Consider the following 19025-nt stretch of genomic DNA (forward strand, 5'->3'; position numbering starts at 1 on the left):
ATCATCTGAATGTTGCTCCTGTCACACACTACTGTTTGTAGCCGAAGGGTGTTTTATGCCTCCATGCTTGGTCGGGGCATTTCTGTTGTCAACACAACCACAACTGCAATTTTCAGATGCCATGGCACGCGTCGCCACCAGCAGAATACCACCGCTATGGCAACTACAAGACAGAAGGGCCATAATCTGCACGCAGCCATGATTGCCCATGTGTGAGGATGCGCCATATTAATGATCATTGCCAAAACCATGGACATTCTAACCCACCGTTGCGGGTCGGTGGCCCGACGAAGAGGAGAGGCGGAGACAGAGAGGGAAACAAGGATAAACACGACCACCAGCGCGAGGGCTCGACACACGCACTCACGGGCCACTAGTGAGTTTTTTTTTCTTTGGACATCAACGGCCACTAGCGAGTTGCTCAACGAGTCACGGCCAGGGCGTGAATCCGTGGTCGGCCGAGCGTTCGAACCGACGGTATTTATAATGGGCCACGTGATTGGGCTTCCGCGCGCGCAAAGGGGGCCCAAACGGCGACCACGAGCGAGCAGCTCGAGACACACGGCCGTTCCCCCCGTAGGAAAAAAAAACTCTCAGCACGCATGGCTCAAGGATGCTTCATCCTCGCCGATTTTTTCGAAGCGGCGGCGGGTGGCCACGGCGGCGGCGATGAGCCGGACGCGGCGCGCAACCAGCCTCTCTGGCAGGGATACGAATCGCTGGGCCCTGTGGAAGTCGCGTCCCAGCTTTGAACCCTTTCTGATCTGACAGGTGCACTCTCGCCTTCTCGCCTCTGATTAATCCCTTTTATCTCCGGCTGATCTCCGGCCTGAGGCAGAGTGCCGCCGGAGCACCGGGCTCTGACAATCCTAGAAGTGCATTGTACACATACATCGGTTCAGTTCGTGGTTGTATGAGATAGGCACTGTAGTGTTCAGTTAATCTTGAACAAAAAATAATAAGTAGATTGTTCAGTTATGATCTAGGAAGCAGAAATTTCAATATTTGTGGTGTTCGAGTAAACCAAAAAAATTACCATACTGCGTGGTGGGTTCTTAGTTAAAATAGATTGTGCTAAGATCTCCTCCCTCCGTGACTGAATTACATGGTTCTTTGGCAGGATCAGTGCCATGTAATTTGCAAATCAGTAGAACAATTTAATGGGTGTTTAGGATCTGGACTGAAGTAGTTGACTCCGTGAGTACTCAATGACCAAGCCATTTACTAGTGCTAAACAACACCCGATGTAAGCCTTATAAACTTTAAAAGACTGAGTTGAAGCCTCACACCCTGACAATTGCGCAAGTAACATGACATTTCATATTGAATAGCAAAGCGGACTCCTCATCTTTCATATATCCATGGTCTTACAACCTCATTATGGCACATAATGCCTGACTTGTCAACACAAACCAACTGCTTAATATCAGTTCTAGTTTTATGGGATCTCCTTGGGTTGCAATGAGCAAATGAGTCTACAAGTTCCATTATAGACCAGTAGTACAATACCATCTAAATACATGTTCAGGTGCTGATGCCTCATAGCTACTCACGGCCCATCAGTTCTTTTGCTCTAGCCACAAGAGCGGATAGAGGTATGTTGTGCTCCATCAGTCCTGCATCACCCGAGAAGAACATGTAATTTTCAGCCCTTGAAGTTGTACGCTCCACCCTTAGCAGTGCTTCCATCATCCAGTATTTGCTGAAACAGCTGGCGTTGCCAGGATTACACTCCATCATGTATATGGCATGTTCAACTATCACCCTCCTGATTCCGGGACAATGACAGGTGGGTATCATATTTGAGTTAAGTGCATCAACAAGCCTCTTTATAAATCTTTCCTTGATCTGACCATGCTCTAGTTCTCGTGCAAAATCACCTGGAATGACATTACATATTTGTGAACTAAGGCCAACAAGAACCTCCAATTCTGCCCCTTCTGCATCCATTATTCTTTCCAGCACCTGTAATGGAAATAGCTAAGGTATGTAAGCCATGATTAAACTTCAGTTACATGGTTAAGTAGAATCCATGACTTTGCCATGCTATTTATTTGTGTCGTGTAGTGTATACTAGCAAAGCCTGCGCGGCGGCACGCCGCGCCCTCGATACGGTCATATTAAATGGATTGTACTTTTTTATTAACAATAAGTTTTATAAAATTTGAGATCGCAGAGTTTTGTATGGAGAAAATATTAGTGCATCAAGATAAGATAGAAAGAAGCATGTTTTTATTGGCATCATGCATGTTGCATGTGCTAAACAGGGAAGACATAGTTGGTACATCTCTGACACATCTATTTATTTTGGCCGTGTACGGCGTGTTGTACAGAGAACAAACACTATGCGATGATGCTACTGCGATAAGATGAGAAAACATAAATGGTTGCTGCCAAATTAGATCATTCTGCTGTAGCCTCCTGCAGGATTAGTGTATGTGGTAAAGTGATAGAGACGCAATGATAGGATCTTCACTACGTGGGCGCTGCGGGGAATTGCAGAGCAGAACTACTTCAGAGAAGTCATTGCATATTTTTGCTAGAATTTTTGTTTGCCTTGCAAACTCGTTCTACTGAGTGGTTATTATTACCTACTGACGGGCCATATTAAACCGTTTTTCTTTTACTACTTCAAGTACATAATAGCTGTAATCATTGATGGTGATATTATGGTTGGCACAAATGTACTCCAAGGCTGCTTGAGCAGCCTTTTCTTCAGCTTCATCTTGTGTTTCAGCAAGTTCTGTAGATATCATCAGATTTCCACTCTAAGTGCACGGTAGATGTGGTGCGCCAATGAGAACCCATGCTTCTATCATGCCTCCAGGGTGGTTCCAATGGGCATAGCCTTTTACATCAAATTTGGTTGCTAAGCTGACTGCAAATACGTCTCGCATGTACACTATTAATTCTTCTTGCTGCATGCAAATACGTGGTAGTCAGTTTAAAATACCGAATAGAGATTGTTCTTACCGTGTCGCTCGCACTGTTGTAGTCGCAATGAGCGTAGCCTTGGTAGGTACTCCCTTTGTCATTCTTATAAGACCTTGAAAACATTTTAGACAATGTGCAAAACAACCTATTTTGAGTTAGTAATTTTTTGGCGCACAGTGAGAAACTGAAATTGATACCGCGCGTTTACTTACGATGGTGCCGGGGCGGGCTTGATGACGGCGAGGAAGACGGCAGCTCCAAAGAACGTGGCCTGCAGAAAAAAAATCAAAAGCTACGGAGTAGTATTGTATATCGAAATATGTATATGGCAACCGTGTGCCAGATTGCAAAATTGCCACACGTCTCCCGATCTCCTTCCTTTTCCGCACGTCCTCCCTTCCGATTTCTTTCCTTTCCTGCATGCCTCCTGATCTCCTTCCGTTCCCACGGGCACACCCTCGTGACTTCCTAATTTTCGTAATCGTCAATTATGGCCTCACGCGACTTCCTAATTTTCGGGCAAAAATAATGCTTGGACTAGGATTTGATCTCTGGTCTGCAGGTAATCAACAAAGGGAACTAACCACCTCACCTATGACACTGATTGTTGAACAAGCTAAGGGGAATGCTGTTTTTGACATGTTTTTGCCTTTAATATGTTAGCACTGAATTTTTTTTGTTTCAAGCATCGTGGTAACTTTGATCATTGGGAATAAATTTGTTGAACCCGCCCCCCGGTAATTTCTGTAAATGGCACGATAACATTCACGCTATAGACCTGATAATTTAGATACAAACATCGTGGTAACTTTAACTATTGGGGAAGATAAATGTGAAAAGATACCCGATAATTTATGTGTAAATAGATGGTAATACACACAGCGCATATCTGATAACTGGGGTAGAAACACCATGGTAACTTTGATCGTAGGAATTTTTTTTGAAAAGATACTCCGATATCTTCTGTGTAAATAGCACGGTAGTATACCTCCCTCCCCTGGCATTTTTATGTGTAAATAGCATGAAAATATATGCACTGCGATAACTAAACACCATGATAAGTTTCTGACCCGTGGGGGAGAATTTGCTGAAACATACCCCTGATAAATTTTATGTAAATAACATGGTATTTTAAGCACTATGAGCTTGATAAGTTACCTAAAATCATCATGATAACTTTTTCTCCCAGGAAAAAGTTGTTCAAAACATCCCCAATAATTTTCGTGTAAATAACATGATAATATAAGCACCGCATAACCGATAACTTGCAACATAAACATGATGGTAACTTTTTTTACCAAAGGAAAATAAGTTGTTAAAGACATACACTCGCCTCGCGCGTGGGCCTCTTGGATGAACACAACACATGGCGTGCCACGAGAAAGTGACATAATGTTTAGTGTCATGAGGGGCACACGTGCTATAGGCGTGATAAGTTACGCAAAAACATCGTGGTAATTTTTGACCTATGGAAAATGCTACCGAAACACACCCAGGTTTTTAGATGCAAGTATCATGATAATATACGAACTATAGACCCGGTAACTCATGTACAATCCCCCATGGTAACTTTGACCAGGGGGAGGTTGATGTACATATACCCTGATAACTTATGTGTAAGTACCACGGTATTTTACACATCAAAAACCTTCTAACTTGTGTATAAAATACATTGGTGACTTTAAAGGGGTGTAGTTGTTGAAGCATAATACCTGGTACGTTCTATGTAAATAGTATGGTAAGTTACGCAACACAGGCCTGATAACTTGCATACGAATATCATGGTAACTTTGTCCTGAGGAGAAATAATGTGGTAGACGTGAAGAAGTGACAGTTTTTTCGGGGGTGAGCGCGCGAGATGTGCGGGAGAAACATGTTTCTCGGGCGAGCCTCCGGGGTCATTTGGGAGGAGGCGAGGTCAAAGGACGGGGGATCGTGTGATACTTTAAAATAAAAAAAGTAGAGGTGTGGCAATTTTGCTTATATGACACACGTGTGCCAAATATCACAGTCCATTATATATACATGCAGTGCTAACATTAGTGCACATACGGGGATGACTACATATACGCATGCATGTGTACCGCCGATTGCTGCGTAACTGGTGGTGAACTTGCGCGACGTGCAGTGCATCAAGGGCAGTTGTGGACTTGTTTGGTCGAGTTTGCATCCAGCCTTAAGCCTGCAGTATACTCCCTCCGTTCTTAAATACTTATCTTTCTAGGCATTTCAACAAATGACTACATACGGAGCAAAATGAGTGAATTTACATTTTACAATATGTCTACATACATCCATATGTAGTAGTCATTTGAAATGTTTAGAAAGATAAATATTTAGGAACGGAGGGAGTAGATGATAACATCTTGGGCGTCTTATGATTCACGTGGTATGTGGACGGCCACGTATAGTGAGGTGTGCGACATGAGTCGCCGCCGGACATCCACGTCTCTGAGGCGTCCCGGCGTGGAACCGCCGTCTGTCGGTCGGCAAGAAGGCGTGTGCCAGCGTGCCCAGGGGGCGTCCGTCAGACGCCTCACCGTCCCATGGTCGCCGGCTTGACACCTGATCTTGGGGCCGACGCCGCCTTCGTCGCCGCGGACAACCATGCAAACACGCTCTATATCTGGAAGCGTCGCCCGGTCGATGCCTCGATGGTTATCTCTGTTGTGGCGATATGATGGTGTACTCGAGGTTGACGGTCATGGTCTTTGGGCTCCGCCGGGCTCTCGACCCTGCGGCGCTTCTGCCGACGGTAATGAGTATGTAGGTCCTGCACTCCTGCCACGGTGCCGTCACCCACGACACGGCAGTGCACTTGACGAAACCGCCGCCACCGCTCCCACCCATGTCCAAGCACCACCAGAGGCATAGCCAGGCGTCCCTATTTCTCCTCCAATCCCCTGTTGCGGATGGTTGCCAAATGCCAACCTTGACGCGCCCCCCTCAGAGGTCTTGGCGGCCAAACTCCGCCCAAGCTGGGCCAGTATGTAGACTTGGTTTGGTCGCTGCTTGAGGCCAGACGGAATTGGAGAGGGTGCTAAAGGAGGTTGGAGCCGAGGAGCAGCGAGAAGACGAAGACCTGAAATACAACGGGATGAGGCCACCGAGGGACGCGGCGAACGGGCGGCTATGGGAAACGGAGCACCCAACTGGAGGAGCTGCGGCAGCATGGGCTGCAGGGGACACGCGTGGTGCCAGGCTGTGGCGTGCCCCAGCCGTCGTCTTTGTGGCATGGAGATGGACGGCACAACGGGATGAAGAGATGCCGAGGACATGGTGCAGGCGTGCAGCGCCGGATACAGGTGCAGGGAGGGATTAGAGGTACCATGCTATTTATAGAAACACAATTGCTCTAGAAAAATCGAATCAAGCAGCTTCGAGTAAGCTCGGGCAAGAACGATTTAAGCGACGTGGAGAGCCAACACCACATGCAGAATTGCATGTGTAAACACGTAGTCACATCACCTGTCAATCAACATTCATGTAGCAGCCGACAATACACGGAAAGACCTCCACCGTTCAATTCAACCTGCCGCCCGCACAGCAAAAAATGCTAAACCAACCAAACCAAGCTGCACACACGTTCAAAAAATTTCAAATGAAAACCTGAATACACAACACATTTGTACACAGCCAGGTACCAAAATAATACCACGTGCCAGATTCAAACCTCACCAAGAGTCACTTTCATCCAAATGGCTAAACCTGAAGGCAAAAACTTTGCCTGGAATAGAGGCTTGGGTATAAGTATATCAGTGGTAATTGTTGATGCTGCCATCTATTTACTAGAGTGATTGCTTAAATGAATGCTAAAGAAAATGTTGCCATAACATGTGTAAATATTAAGGTACAATATCCGCATCTAATAATGCATATATAACCTAAATTTGCAGCGCTCACCTCTCTCGTAATGTAGGAGATTTCCTTCAGGTCCGAGTCGCCAACTCAGATTGAGCATGCACACACATATTCTGCAACAGGCTTGAAGCTATGTACCTGTACCTGCCACTATCGATCATAATTGTGAGTTCCTTGATGAAGACATACCCTGGTTCTGCTAACATAACCAGACAGTTATTGACACTCTCCATTGCCAGTAGTGCTAGTGCTTGCCCAGCGTTCATTCGTAGTAACTGATCTGAATCTGCACTTGAGGATGCGCCTTGGCTAAGAAATGCCTGCATCAACCTGCTAATGATCATCGGGATGTGCCCGATCTCATTATTTACATTTCCATCCATGGCAAAGTTTTTAACGAGTTCTGCAGTAAGCTCCCTAAGTTCTTGGCTGCTCCCTCTGTTATCCAAGATCTCTGCAAGGTTGCTCCAAAGGAAGGGATGTTCTGTAATCTTCTGACGCAAAGTTACACCAAATTTGCCTTTAGTACTTGCAAGTCTTGCCAGCAGCTTCAGTGATGAACGTTTCAGCAGTGTCTCGTGTGTCTCGCCAATATTTTTCATGTCAGTCCTGTTGCTTGTGAACTCTACAATCTTTGAGATGAGGCCAGTTGCTCTGCTGATTTCTATACAATTCTCAAGATCAAAGGTAGCAAGCCTTTCAAGAATCAACATGCCCTGTACAGGGAGAGGATCCTGGTCGGTTGATGGCTCCTCCTCTGGAACATACCAATGTTTTGCAATCTTTCTCCAGCATCTGAGTATGTGGCTGTTTTGTTCATCCATGTTAGTTGGCTCTTCTCTCGGAATCAAACAGTATAGTGCCATCTGTTTGAACCACTTAAGCACCGGGGAGGCCAGTTCGTTCCTGCCAACTTGCTGAATCATTATATCTTGTTTTGTCTCAGCGCTACGAGTGTCCAAAAGAGGGTTCTTTATATTATGTCCTTGAACAATGTCCAAAAGTGAGGCTATGAGCTGCATCGCCCCAGGAATAGGGACAACTCGGAGATTTTCAGCGAGCTCGGCCATGATCTTCGCAGCGAATGATCGAATATCTGTAGCCCCCTCACTTGTTCGGCCCAACATGTTGATCAAGAAGGTCACTGTCTGTGTATAAGTGGTGAGTTCTAATATGACCATAGTCCTTAGGGGCTCCTGTCTTAGAAAGCTGTGAAGCATCTTAAGACCATAGAGTTGCATCTTGGGAGAGTTCGACTTTAAAGAATCCATTGCAAATATGATGAGGCTGGTCTTCTTTGGGCCAAGCATAGCACCTTCCATGCATCTGTCGAAGACATATGCGTAGTACAAATTGACATATTTCGCTCCTGAGAGTCCTCCAAATCCAGCATGCCGGATGAGTGATCTTCGTAGGATGAATGAAAAGATCTCAAAGATGCCGGCAACAATATAGAGTATCCCTTGGCCAAGGACCATCGCATAAAAGATGTAGAGAGATGACAGAAGGTTTATCGTGTTCTCATGGTTCTTCTGGTCATTATAATCTTTTTGTATAACTATAAGGCGCCCCAGTGCCAACCCAATTCGGAATACTGCTGCCGGAATTTGGAGATTGCCAAATGAAGTTATCACTAGAACAAGTATGTCCAATGTAATCAGCTGAGGTATGCGTCTTCTATTTAAACTGAACACAGACATCACTGTTGCAGCAAACATGCACAAGTTCAGAATAACTTGTTGCCAAAATGCTATGTTGCTGCCAAGAATCCAGTCTGCTAGTTTGTTGATGCTTGGGAACCTCAGCCTGCTGACTGTGAGTAGGAGCACTACCACAAATAGTACCAAGTACACTGTGCAGTTGGCAACCGAGCTATGTCTTTGAAAGATTGGATACTTATAGAAGGGCCATACAGAGGGACAAAGCAGTAGGATTGCAACCATTGGGCTCCATAATGAGATCATGCGGCGTAACATGGGTGGAATTGCAGCTTCTGGGCATAGAATTGAACCAATCACAAGTAGTCCACTACTGACAAAATCACTATCAGTATTACTATATAAGTGTTCCATATAGCAAGAATGACCAACAAAACATTGACGAAGCATATGAGCGAGATATGCCCATTCCAGCCAAGAGACCTGAAAGCACCTCTCGTGCGGAAGAACAATTGGTAATCCATCCTGTTGCTGCGGCTGAACATTCTGAAGTACTTACGTATATGGTATTGTTAGATAAAATGTCGACATTCAATCAACAAAAGTGAAGACATGTTGTGTCTAAATCAGAGTGACAGTTGTGATTTTTTTTTAAAGAAATGGAGGAGGACCCCCGGCCTCTGCATCTGGACGATGCATGCAGCCACTTTATTAATTATTCACATAAGACCTTACAAAGTCATATAGCAGTAAGACTAAAGCCACCGTCTAGGCAACATCTGCCGCTACTCCTATCCAGTTGATGTAGGGATGCTGATAATCTGGGCCTAATATCAAACAGACCTCCCAGCCAAACCTAACATCTATGACCTGAGGTCCCAACCAGGACGCCTGCCGGGTATGGGACACCCACCAGTCCGGCGCACTCTTCAACCCGGACGCCTGTCGGGTATGAGGCCGCCGCAGCCACCTGCCACCAATCCATCTTCAGAGTTATACTGTTGCATCTACCGTGCCAGGTCTCTCTGCCATTGACGCCACCACGACGCCAGACAGCGTCGTCCTCCTGCGCGAGTCCAACCTCGCACATCGGACGCCGAATTTGCACAGCGCCACGCCGTCGAGATCCATCGCCATCAATGTGTAGGATGAAGCACCGCTCCACCTAAGATGCGGTCCACTGGTCCCTCGAGCCGTGCACACCTTCAAGAACGACGCCCCCAAGGGGGGAACGACATAAGGATGCCGCCGTCTTCCGATCAACTGATCTAGGGTTTCCCCCGGAGGTAGCAGACAGTGACCTTGAAACTCCTCGGCGATGCCTTCAAGAAGGGAATGTCGCAAAATAGCGCCGCCACCGCCGGCTTTGGCAGTAAGCCGAAAGCAAGTTTTCACCCGGATTTGTTCGAAGGACCTCCATCAAGCTTCTCGTGCACGGATCGCCGCCATCTCTGCCGCGGACTGGACGATGGATCCAGGCCACCGCCGCCTGACCGGCCACGGCACCACCGCGGTGCCTAAGCCGGCGCCGTCAGGCCCACCATGCCCGCCTGTAGACGCCCTCCAGATCTGTCGGCCCGCGGACGAGGCCCGCGATCTGGGCCGCCGCCACAGGTGCTCCTCGGCCGCGGGGAGAACACGCCTCTCCACGCTCTTCAGCACGAGATTTTGAGTCTCGCGCTGTCGTTGCCGTCACACTCGCCGCCGGGCACCCGCTGCTCCTTGCCGCCGGTGCACCGCCGATCCATGAGCCACCACCGCGGGAGGGGGAGATCCCCGCCGCCGCCACTGGCCAGGCAACGCCCGCGTGGCCTCGGGCGGTGGTAGGAGGAGGGAAAGAGGAGCGGAGGCCTAGGGCCGGCGTAGTAGATCGCCCCCCGTGTCGCCAGGGGCCGGCGACGCGGGGGTAGGGACCTGCGGGACTCCATGGTGAAATGAGGAAGTACTGGTAACTTATTTTGGCAAGATTTTGGTAAAGCTCTGGACTTCTACTCCCTCCGTTCCAAAGTGTCGTGGTTTTAGTTATTTTGGAATGGAGGTCCAAGGTGGAAATTGGAAAAATAGTTGTTTAAAGTATTTCAGATTTTTTTTTCAGGCATAAGTATTTCAGATGGGTTCATCGCCTTGGCAATGGTAATATTCAAATCTCTAGGGCTTGCAAGCCACATTCCGGGCCCATTGCAAAATGAGAAATGATACCCGCTTTGAAACAATAAATCTAGTTCAGTGAAAGAGATTATTTGTCCATGTCCGGCAATTGCTTTGGGATCCCGGTTTCCAGTGGTCTATATTTTGAGAAGTTGAATGATTGTATCCAATAGAAAAGTTCAATAGGACAACGGAATGGGGCTGCACCGATTGATGCTGTCCAGTCTGGCATCACGATATGCGACATGCAGTCATTTGTCAACTACTGGAATCTCCAATGCCAACCCTTAAACAGGACACCGTATTTATGTGACATGGATATGTGAGCCAACCATCCAAAGTTGTCCGCATATGTCCGGTTGCATTTAAGAAGACCTATAACGAAAATAAACAAATTTGATGCATATTTAAACGTGTCAGATGATATTCATTCATATTCAGATAATTTTTACATAAATTCGAATGCTTGTCATCTAAATCGGAGCAAGTTCATTACATTTAGACATCAACCAGTCCGGACTCTAAACCTAGCTTGAAATGACCGCCCGTTTTCCATCTCCGGCCGATCATGAGCCCCCAAAAATGAAGCTCCACCTCCGCAGCCATGAGCGTCGGGAACTCAAGTTATCCACCTCCACGTCATCCGGAAGAGGCTAATAGGTCGATGATGATGAGTCCGCCAAGCTTGACTTTAACGGGAGGGGCGGAGTGGTGGCCTTCATGGGATAAAAGCGTCGCGCGACCTCCCATGCGCTACTCTTCCTTGTTGCCGCCGGCACCCGCAGACGTGTCGGCTTATTGATCATGACAGCGGGCGCGCGGCCGAGCTGGCGACCTCGTCTTCTTCCTTGCGCTTGACGAACACCTCATTCGTCGCCTCGTTGAACTCCTTGTAGGTGGCTTCTAACTTCGCCCACCATTGGCGGTACCGCTAGCGGTCACGGTGGATGTCGCGGGCGGAGCGATAGGGCTTGAGCAGCGCCTCCTGCTCGAGCACATCCACATCAGGTGCGGTGGCCGTGCCGCCGGCGAGTAGCTCCTCAGCGCATCGGTGCTCGTCGAGGAGGCAGACGTTGTACTCTTGGTCGGCCTGCACCTGCCGAAACGTGGCCTCTCGCTCGGCCAAGACCATTTCGGTGTAGTGAGCACGGGCCTCGCCCTTGGTGATGCCAGCATGGACCGGCGAGGAGGGTGGCGCCGGCTCGTCGTCGGTCACGTCCTCCATTTGGACGTCCCCGGCGCCATCCTCCGTCTGCCTACTGGCTTGCCAGGCGGCTGCAATGGCGGTGATCTCCTGTTTCTGCTCGGAAGAGAGATTGTCCCAGATGGCTTTGGAGCTTGAGGAGGGCATGGAGGGTGTGGTGCAGAGAGGAGGAAGGGAGCGGAGGATGTTGGATGTGGCTATGGCCGGGCCTGTGGTTTATATAGCAGGCGGACGGCAGGGCAACCGGTGAGGTGATTAATGGTGCACGGCAAACAGACAGACGGGTGGCGCCGGCTCGCCGTTTCTCGGCAACCACACACATGTTTAATGTAGGTAGGCAGACGGACAGGTTGTTGTTTGATCGCGACGCAGGTGCATGCACTGGGAAGCGACGAGGGTGGCACTCTTGGTCGGCGCACCGCTGCAATGCCGAAGCGTTGTGAGAGGTCGCGTCGGTCTGAGTCAGGATGAATGCGGCACTGGTGCTCTGGAGCGGCCTTGGCCCCTTCTGGCGGGAATGTGCATGGGCGAGGGAGGGGTTTTGGGTGGGCCTGGGCAGTTAGACATGGTCGTGGTAGCGGTCCGGACGCCCACAAAACCTCCCACTAGTTTGGTTTTGGTTTACAGGAAAAAGTACACTTGAACCGGTCAATGGACCGATATATGACGACATTGAATGGCAAAACACGTGCGGACCACGTAGTCCACGGTTGCGGGGTTTTGAGGGTCGGTGTTAGAGATGCTCTAGTGTTGTTAAACAAAACGCTGCTAAACATTCGGACAACGTGGTTCAAACACTTTGTGTCATCCAACATTGTGCGTCAAATGTTTACAGATCGCTCTGCACGTCTGAGTTCCTACAAATCGAAGCAAAGCCGTGAGAGGTTTGTGGGCGTCCGGATAACCGCCACGTAGGCATCGGACAACCCCAGCCCACACGAAACCCCACCCGAAGCCTCACTTTTCTCACCCTGTCCCTCCGCCTTTACCCTATATTCGCTTAGTCTAAGACTGACACAGTCGTTGTACCACCCATTCCACTGCCCAGGCCTTGTCGGACCTCCGTCGCCGCACCCAAGCGCCAACCCTAACATACGCCTCCCTTCCACCCCTGGTCTGGACGCCGCCCAGGTACCATGCGCCCCTGCACATTGTAGTCCATGGTGAACACCATGCCTGGCAAGTATTCGTCCAAATGTCATAGCCAAATTTATTGATGTTTTTATTCTTTACTTTGAAGCAAACACATCCACGCCCGGCAAGTATTTGGCCAAATGGCATAGCATCATCCTTCAGATGCATCAACAAATTTGTCATGGAGCAACTCATGAGCAACTTCAGAATGATCAGGTTGACCATTTGTGGACGCTTCAAGGGAACAACTAAAAAAATATCTAAAAGTTGATTCAAATTTAAACTATTTTATTCAAAAATGTCATGTCTAGATTGTAATATTTATATTGGAATTATTGTTACGTTGGAATATTTGCCCAACATGATTATGAATGAAGGATGATATTTATCTTTAATTATTTAACTGCTTCAGATATAGGGAAAAAAGTGCCAGACATTTGATGCATAGGGTTGGCAAGCCGCCGCCCCTATCCCCTGTCTGTGGACATATCCGAGTCTGTCCGTAGATGTTTGGGGTGTCCGTTTTGATGAGTGAAACTGGAATTGCCCTAATCACGTACATGAATAGTTAACCATGAGGAGCAAAATGCACGAGTGCGGCTATACCTCGCTTCTAGCGAGTCTGCGCGAAAACTCGCCTGAGGCACAACGCTAGATGGGCCAGCCCATGAGCGGGGTCGCCACAGCCTCGTTTTGTTTTGTTTTTTTTCATGTTTTTACTTGTTTAACTTTTTATACTTTTAAATAATTTAAATAAATATATTACAAAAACAATTTATGTAACATTTAAAAAAATGTTAACCAAGCATTTAGAAAATGTTGAATGTGTATAGAAAAAATGTTACTCATATATACGAAAAATGTACTCCCTCCGTTCCTAAATACTTGTCTTTCTAGACATTTTAAATGACTACTACATACGGATGTATGTAGACATATTTTAGAGTGTAGATTCACTCATTTTGCTCCGTATGTAGTCACTTGTTGAAATGCCTAGAAAGACAAGTATTTAGGAACGGAGGGAGTATACAACAAATATACAATGCGTGTTAAAAAGTTGACCATGTATGTTAAAAATATTGAATGTGTATAGAGAAACTGTTTCTCATGTATACAAAAATATACAATATATGTGAAAAACTTGATCGTGTATTTAAAAGATGCTTATCCAAGCATTTGAACAAATGTTTAAAAATTATTTAAAATTTTAATCTTGATCATGTATTCAATAAATGTTAACTTGTATTAAAAAATGTTAATCAAGCATTTGAAAAAAATTGTCAAATGTTTATAGAAGAATATTGACCATCTACTAAAAAATGTAGATCTGTTATTTGAAAAATGTTACTTAAGAATTTGAAGAAATATTAAATGTGTATAGAAAAATGTTGATGATGCATTTAAAAAATGTAGATTTTTTATTTAAAAAACGTTATTGAAGCATTTGAAAAATGTTAAGTGTGTATTTAAAAAATGTGACCATGTATTAAAAAATGTAGATCTGGTATTTAGAAAATGTTACTCAAGCATTTGAAAATATTAAATTAGTACAAAAAACATGTTGACCATGTATTTAAGAAATGTTAATCTCCCTTAAAAAAATGTAATATTGTATTTGAAAAATGTTAGACATGTATTGTAAAGATATATTAGATATACACCAAAAATGTGTATAGAAAACAGTAAAACCCCAAGAGAAAATAAATGAAAACTGATGAAAACGAAAAAAAGGAAAAAAAACAAAGATAAATGAAGAAAAAGAAAGAAAAGAAAAAGAAAACCTGTGAAAACCGAGAGGGAAACAAAGAAAATCAAAAAAACAAATAAAAAGAAGAAAAAACAGAGAAAGAAACAAAGAAAAACGTTTGAAAACAAAAAAAATACAAAAAAAAGGAAAACCAGTGGTAACCCGGCTATTTTCCTTACAGGTTGGTTGCGTGTTCTAATTTAATAAAAACTCGACTGTAACCTAGTGGCGAGTAGCGCTACAAAACTACTAGGAGGTCTTGGGATCTAATCCTATCACGCTCGCTTTTTCTATTGTATTTCTTTTAAGCTAGAAGCTAATGGGCCGGTTTGTTACTGTACAAGTTTCACATGAGACTTTCTACCGTCTCGCTATAAGCGAGACATATCCTTTGCGGAAATGCACACCCCTATTGACATGCATGTCTACTCTTCGCGCTCTCTTTTTCTATTGTATTTCTTTTAAGCTAGAAGCTAATGGGCCGGTTTGTTACTGTACAAGTTTCACATGAGACTTTCTACCGTCTCGCTATAAGCGAGACATATCCTTTGCGGAAATGCACACCCCTATTGACATGCATGTCTACTCTTCGCGCTCTCTTTTTCTATTGTATTTCTTTTAAGCTAGAAGCTAATGGGCCGGTTTGTTACTGTACAAGTTTCACATGAGACTTTCTACCGTCTCGCTATAAGCGAGACATATCCTTTGCGGAAATGCACACCCCTATTGACATGCATGTCTACTCTTCGCGCTCTCTTTTTCTATTGTATTTCTTTTAAGCTAGAAGCTAATGGGCCGGTTTGTTACTGTACAAGTTTCACATGAGACTTTCTACCGTCTCGCTATAAGCGAGACATATCCTTTGCGGAAATGCACACCCCTATTGACATGCATGTCTACTCTTCGCGCTCTCTTTTTCTATTGTATTTCTTTTAAGCTAGAAGCTAATGGGCCGGTTTGTTACTGTACAAGTTTCACATGAGACTTTCTACCGTCTCGCTATAAGCGAGACATATCCTTTGCGGAAATGCACACCCCTATTGACATGCATGTCTACTCTTGCCACTGAGGCGTTGACACCAGCCGGGGATGTTGGTCGTGGACATGGCGATGCCTGCTGTGGACGTAGTGGTGAGGCCATCGACGGTCGTTGATGCGGAGATGCTAGTCATGGATGCGGAGGGCGGGACGCCAACCATAGACACGGGGATGCGTACGGGAGCAGGGGATATGCGGGGAAGGAGATGCGCTATGGGAGGAGGATGATGGACATTTTCATCAAAAGCGGGGCAAAAATTTTGAACCGGACTATACCCCTTTCCTTTGCAAATAAACGGAAATACAATAGTTCCAAAAGCATTTTCAGGGGAAGGGAAAGAGGACAAGCGAGTTCGGGCACTGCCAGGAAACCCACCGCACTCGGCCGCCGTTGAAACGAGTGCTATGGGGCGAAAACCTGACAGCACCAACATAACAGTTTTACAACGCACTACCCAACCAAGTGAAGTGGTAGATCACTCTCCAGTCCATCCGCAAAAGAAAAGCGGGGCAATTAGCAAACATACACTGCAATTTGGAATTTCCCTAAAACAAACATGTGCACTGTTATTCTAGAAAGGAGTACCTACTTACCTTTCATGTGAAATTAGAAGGTAAGAAGGACCATGTTAAAATTGCATACGTACCTCAAGGCTTCTAGGAAAACTATAGTTGCCGCACACCAAAAATCGTCCCCGGGACGGAGCACCGTGGGGGAGCCGCCGAGCAGGACGACGGTGGCCCACGTGAAGGCCAGCGTGCCCAGCGCGTTCCCCACCCTCTCCATCAGCGCGACGACGCCAACGAAGCGATTCAGGCCCATCTCAGGCGGCGAGACGGCTTTGCCAGCGGCAGGATACGCCGGCATGTTTACGCGGTGCTCGGCGACGTTCGCCATTCTGCGCTAGCTATTAGAGCAGCAGCAGCAGGCAGCAGCAAACGACACACCCAATAGCTGCTTCACGTGATTTTCGACCGGTCTTGCACTCCTACAAGTAAAATAGATCCGCTGCGGACCGGTCTTGCAGATACCCATGCATGTTTCTCTTCGATGAAATTAAAGACAAGAAAAACACACAACGGCATGTACGTCTGTCGTCAAACGAAGGCCACAAGACAAGAGTTTCCATCGGCGGGACTCGCAAGCACAGCTCTCCGGCGACTGGTCCTACTTCTATCTATGGCCCGAATTAAGTAGCTCACTGTCGAGAGTTCAATGTTGAATCGACCAGCATGGAACTGCAACAGTGACAAGAGAGCTCCGCTAAATTTCCACGGAGCGCGTAAATACGGACAGCCGACTGCAGTCGACGGTTTGGAGAAGGACGTGTACGGTCGTCGTCTTCCAAGTTCCATGTCGTCCTGGATCACCAAAGGGAAACCTTTCCCTCGGTTAGTAGTCAGCTAAAAAAAAGCTGATTCTCAAAAAAGAAACAAAGAAAAAAGGAATTTCCTAACGGACGCACTTTGCGTCAAGTAGTAGATGCTTCGCACAGAGGCGGGCGACCTGGGGACTGAGATCGCCGGCCCAATTTCGTAACTTACGCACGCGCTACAGTAGCCGCTTTTGGGAACCTTCTAGAACGTTCCTGACCGGTTTTGGGAACCTTCTAGAAGGTCCTGAACCAATTTTCACTGCTTTTTTATTTTGGTTTTTTACGTTTTCCTTTTTTCTTCCTCTGTTTCTTTTTTCCTTTTCATTTACTTATTTGTTTACTTATTTCATTTATTCTATTTCTTTTCTAATTCCTTTTTCTTCTGCATTTTTATGTTTCTATTTTTCTTTCCGATTTAAAAAATTGTTTGAAAATTAAAAAAATCCCTGTTATTATTGTTTTCACAAATTCAAAAATAATTTTGATTTTAAAAAATGTTCGCGTAGTTAAAAATTTGTTCTCTTTTCAAAAAATGCTCTTCTGTTAAAATTTTGTACCCAAATTAAAAAATGTTCACAAATTTCAAATAACACTATTTCCTTATTTTGTCCATAGTTTAAAAAATTGTTAACATATGCAAGAAAAACTGTCCTTTTTTCATAAAATGTCCATGTTTTCAAAAATTGGTCCGCTTTTCAAAATTTATTCACCAATTCAAAAAAGTTTCCATTTTTTAAATTTTGCTCACAGCTTGAAAAATAGTTCACATCTTTAAAACTTGTTCATGAGTCTAAAAATATGTTCCCGTTCTCAAAAAAAGTCTACAATTCTAAAATATTCCTGTTCTCAAAATTTGTTCACAAATTCAAAAAATTTCATTTTTTCAAAAGTGTTCAAAAATTCAAAAACCATTCACATTTTTTTTAAAATGTTCGTTATTGTCAAAAATTGTTCGGACTTAAAAAATATTCATGTTTTTTCGAGATTTGTTCAGAAATTCAAAAATGTCATGTTTTTGGAAAAAATCACTATTCAGAAACTTGTTCATATTTTCGAAAATAATTTTGATTTTAAAAAATGTTCGCATAGTTCAAAATTTGTTCTCCTTTCAAAAAATGTTCTTCTTTTTAAATTTTGTAACAAATTCAAAAATGTTCGCAAATTTCAAATAACACTATTTCCTTATTTTGTTCATAGTTTCAAAGTTTGTTCACATATGCAAAAAACTGTCCTTTTTCATAAAATGTCCATGGTTTCAAAAATTTATCCGCTTTTTCAAAATTTATTCACCAATTCAAAGAAGTTTCCATTTTTAAAATTTTGTTCAAAGATTGAAAAATTGTTCACATCGTTAAAACTTGTTCCTGATTCTAAAAATATGTTCCCGTTTTAAAAAAAGTCAACAATTCTAAAATGTTCCTGTTCTCAAAATTTGTTCACAAATTCAAAAATGTTCATTTTCTAAATGTTTTCAAAAACTCATAAAATGTTCGCATTTTTTCAAAACTTGTTTGTTGTTGTCAAAAATTGTTCGGATTTAAAAAATATTATTATTTTTCGGGATTTGTTCACAAATAAAAAATGTTCATGTTTTTGATTAGAAACCAGTAAGCAGAAACTTGTTCACATTTTCGGAAAACATTTTAATTTTTATCAAAAAATGTTCGTAATTAAAAAAATGTTCCTGTTTTTCAATATTCGTCCACAACTTCAAAAATGTTCCTATTTTTCAAATTTGGTTGCAAATTGGAAAAATTGCTAACATTTGTTAGAACTCGTGTGGTTTCTGTCAAAAATGTTCGTACTTGTCAAAAATACAATCAGAATTTGCAAGAAAAGATCGGAAAAAAGAAAAATAATCCGATCTGCATTGCTTTTTCATCATCAAACTGAATCAGGCGCAGTGGCTAGCAGCGCCTATCTAC

At 44.7% G+C, this 19025-nt stretch overlaps 1 pseudogene; it reads right to left on the reverse strand.

Moving 5' to 3' along the window:
- Positions 1-1414: 1414 nt before the first annotated feature.
- LOC125535930 lies at positions 1415-13659 on the reverse strand (annotated as a pseudogene).
- Positions 13660-19025: the final 5366 nt, after the last annotated feature.

This window comes from Triticum urartu, chromosome 2, assembly GCF_003073215.2.
Source record: "Triticum urartu cultivar G1812 chromosome 2, Tu2.1, whole genome shotgun sequence".
Lineage (NCBI taxonomy): Eukaryota > Viridiplantae > Streptophyta > Magnoliopsida > Poales > Poaceae > Triticum > Triticum urartu.